The sequence below is a fragment of the Denticeps clupeoides genome, unplaced genomic scaffold, assembly GCF_900700375.1.
Source record: "Denticeps clupeoides unplaced genomic scaffold, fDenClu1.1, whole genome shotgun sequence".
Taxonomy (NCBI): Eukaryota; Metazoa; Chordata; class Actinopteri; order Clupeiformes; family Denticipitidae; genus Denticeps; species Denticeps clupeoides.
The window spans coordinates 34,268-38,289 of record NW_021629769.1 but is presented as its reverse complement, the minus strand read 5'-3'; the positions used below and the strand labels follow the sequence as shown (position 1 = coordinate 38,289).

The window sequence follows — 4,022 nt, the reverse complement described above, 5'->3', positions numbered from 1 at the left end:
AGCAGCACAGCACATGGTGCACACAGTGAAATTTGTCCTCTGCATTTAACCATCACCCTGAGTGAGCAGTGGGCACCATGACAAGTGTCCCCAGTGTGTGGGGACGGTGCTTTGCTCGGTGGCATCTTGGCAGGTCGGGATTCGACCCGGCAACCTTCAGATTACAGGACCGCTTCCTTAACCGCTAGGCCACCACTGGCCCTGGAGCAGGAGGCTGGAATGGAACGTGAGCAGGTACCAGTGTAAGCAGTGTTTTGTGTCCTGTCTCTTTTAGGTTGATGTAACCGAGTAGAAAGAGTCCCTCATTTCATATAGGGATAGGGTAATTAATGAAAAGTAATTTTTTTTGTTCTTATCACTCGTGGTATGAATAGTTAAAGTTATTTGGGTGCCTGTCAAGTTTTGTTTATTTGCTATTGGTCGGGCCACTCCGTACTGTATCGCTATTGCAGGAGAGGGAAAGTCCCGCCCTGATTTGTGCTAGCAAGTTAGTCAGTACAACGCAGCACCACGAGGAGCGCACACGAACGAGAGAGAGAGCGAGAGACAAAAGTTCGGACAAAAAGTGGTTTTAACCACCAAAACCAGTGGTTTGAATCACTCAAAGCACCTGAAATTTCCTAGAACCTGTGAATGTCTCTGTACAGATCGTCTTGGTGAGTCACGCTAAGCTAAGCTAAAGTAGCTAACTTGCATTGCACCTTATGCTAGCGAAATTTTATGTGAAATGATACTGTGTGGTTATGTTTACAGTAAAATTGTAATTGTAAAATGAGTACAGTTCACTTAATTAATGTTCTGTGACTTGAGATTGTTTTGAGATGGAATGTTTTATTTTGAATGATAATTTTGTTCATATGGTTAAATGTTAATTGTATGGTAACACTTGAAATCATAATTAATGGTTAAAAAGAGTAACTAATCATAATTTCATGGTTGATAACCTAAAACATATAATTCAGGTAGCATTGAATATAACAATACTTCATAGAGGGATATGGAAGAAATACTGGTATTCTATGCTATGCAAATTGTGAGATTATTTCATTTTGAGAAACCACGAATTTTACAGAGATATGGCCATAATGATTTGAAGGTTATGCCTGAAACAATAAGGTTGTATGTTGTTGTTATGCAGGCTAGGTTTTTTGTTCTATTGAGCCTTCCTTGGAAGAAATTGAAAGCTGGATTTCTCCCTGACGAGGGGGATGGCGAGCCACCTGGAAAGCGGATGTTCTTCACCTATCTGAGAGGGAACTTCTCCATTCCTTCTCCATCACACAGGTCACCGGTGTGGTAGGACTTGATCTGACATCCTTGACTTTGACTGTTACCTACTGACTAAGACTTACTGACGAAAGACCTACTAGACTATAACGCACTGACTAAGAAGAAAACAACTCAATTTGGGAAGAAGGAAAAAGAGAGAGACTTTATAATTATTGCAAATTGTTACGTGTTAATTATTATGTTATGGTTTTATAAGAGAAGTTTTTGTTGTTTTGTTATAGTGAATGCCGGCTGTTAGATTGTACATTTATTTTCTTATTTCCATTTAAATATACTTAGTAAGTTCAACTGTCTTCCCTGGTCTGAGCATCTTTTTCCCTGGCTATCACATAGCACAGCATTTACCTCCACGAACCTAGACACTGGTCCCCCCCTTGGGTGAATCACCTGAGCTTGTATATATCTGCTATAAGGGTAGTTACATTCTTCACAGTGGTTACATTGACTTCGTGGGAGGAGTCAAATCCTACAAGCTCCACCTACCATCTGCCTATTCGTCACCACCACCTATATAAAGAGACTTCAGACACAACCCTTGTTGTGTTTCTGAGACCCCAGACCTAGGAACGTCACACCGTGGAATTTTTATTTCAGGAATTGTAGGTGTGAAGCTCTGGTCGTGGTCATGTGATCTTTGAACTGCGGGTCATTTAAAAGGTCACTGCGTGTCTGGGAATTTTTTTATTTTTATTTTATTACACGATGGAGCATCAGCATCATGCAGAACAACAGGAGGCAGAACGAGAATGACTTTAATGGGAATTTGTGAGAAAATGTACAAAAACTAAGCAGGGATGGGCTTGGTCTGGCCTTGGATGGGAGACATGCTGGGTGCTGCTGGGTTCCCGGGGTCCCCACAGTACCCCTCTCTCGTGTAGTGTAGTGACACTGGTGGTGGTGAGGAGGAGATGAATTGTCATGAAATGTCAGTTTTTCCTTCTCCTTCCAGCCGTGGCCGTGCGCTTCATCACCAAGAGTGGGGGGTGTGGCCACGGGGGTGCCACCTGCCACCCTTGAAATCTGATTGGCTGCTCTACCAGACCACGCCCACCAGAGCTGTTAATCAGTTTGTTTAATTAGAGTTGCATTTGAAAATCAGACTCCTCATTTCTCTTTTCCCCCAAACGTCTCCGCCCGTGGTGATTGTGGCCAATAAGAAGGACCTGGAGTTCGACCGCATGGTGAGCCGCGAGGAGGGGGAGGGCCTGTCCCGTGGCCTGAAGCTTCCGTTCCATGAGATCTCGGTGCGGGACAGCTGGGAGGAAACCCTCGCTGCGTTCCTCAGTGTCTACACCAACGTGGCCCAGCAGCTCGAGGCCGCGCCTGCCTGCTTCCGCTGCAGGACGGTGTCCAGGCTGATGGAGAAGATACCCAGAATTCACTCGGGCTCAGGCTTCGGCTCGTTTTGGGACCTGCTGCCAGACTGAGGGACGTTTGGGGTCTTCAGCAGGTCCCTGCTCGCACCTACAGGCCGGCTGCTGACAGGCTTCAGTCAGCAGGGGGCGCCGCTGCATCATGCCATGTGTGGAGGACAGGACACAGTGATCAGTTGACTGGGGGCGTGTCCATTCTTTATTCAAAATTCTCAAAATGATAATAAAAACATCTACATTTATATATTTTACTATTTATTTTTTTTATAATTATTAGTTCTGTTAAAACATCTGAACAGAGTTTAAGGAGTTACTGGGCAACATGCAACAAGACCAACAAGACTGGACACACTGGAATAAAGAAAAAACAATAATTACATCCTGTAATGCTCAGGTATAATTATTATTATGATTATTATTGTTGGGGGGCGGAGCTTGTGTTTAAGTGTAAATGGACTTATTCTGAGCTTCAGCACATACACTAATATGAAGAACGGTGCAGAGAAACAAATAATAAATAAAGTGATTGTCACTTGTGATATACAGCAGCACAGGACACGGTGTACACAGTGAAATTTGTGATAGACACCCAGGGAGCAGTGTGTGGGAACGGTGCTTTGCTCAGTGGCACCTTGGCGGGTCAGGATTCGAACCGGCAACCTTCTAAATTACGGGGCTGATGATCCTCACTGAAGTAAAACTATCAATAGGTGGCATCCGGGCGTCTCCCTGTCCTGTTGGCACCTGAACAATGAAGAAAATGTCTGATTATGACTGTAGAAATGTAGTTCTACTGGAAAGCTGTCAGGTAAAAACACACACACACACGCCTGGGTTCAGGTCGGGTCTTTTTTCATCTTGTTTCTTCCTCTCAGACAATCAGATGTTGATTGAGGTTGTTCACCTTCATTCCCTCCTTCTTACTCACCAGTTACATTTACAGTATTTACCAGACGTCCTTATCCAGAGCACCTTACAGTCAGCAGTGACAGGGATGAGTCCCCCTGGAGACACTCTCAGGGACACAATGGTAGTAAGTGGGGTTTAAACCTGGACTTCTGGGTCTTCTGGTTCACAGGTGAGAGTTTAACTTGCTAGGATACAACCGGGTGTGGCTGTGGACTTTCCCTAAAAACGCCCCATTTCTACTGAACTGCACCCCCATCTCAACCACGGCCTGTACTAAAGTCATGAAATCATAAAACGTCTCTCCCATAACAACCTCTCTAGCAGTACGGACTTGTTGGTCAGGTGGTTTTCAGCCCACAGTCTGTAGTTTATGACCGATTATGAAGTTTCATGTGACATCATATTAACAGTAGAGGAACATTTTAGTACAAACTGGATTTTGACAGAACA

At 44.3% G+C, this 4,022-nt stretch overlaps 1 long non-coding RNA gene across 1 annotated transcript; it reads left to right on the top strand.

The window, feature by feature from the left end:
• Window positions 1-486: 486 nt before the first annotated feature.
• On the top strand, window positions 487-3,042 carry LOC114773764 (uncharacterized). Its single transcript, XR_003744471.1, has 2 exons — window positions 487-656; window positions 1,139-3,042. It is a non-coding gene; the product is annotated as an uncharacterized LOC114773764 (long non-coding RNA).
• The last annotated feature ends 980 nt before the right edge of the window (window positions 3,043-4,022 follow it).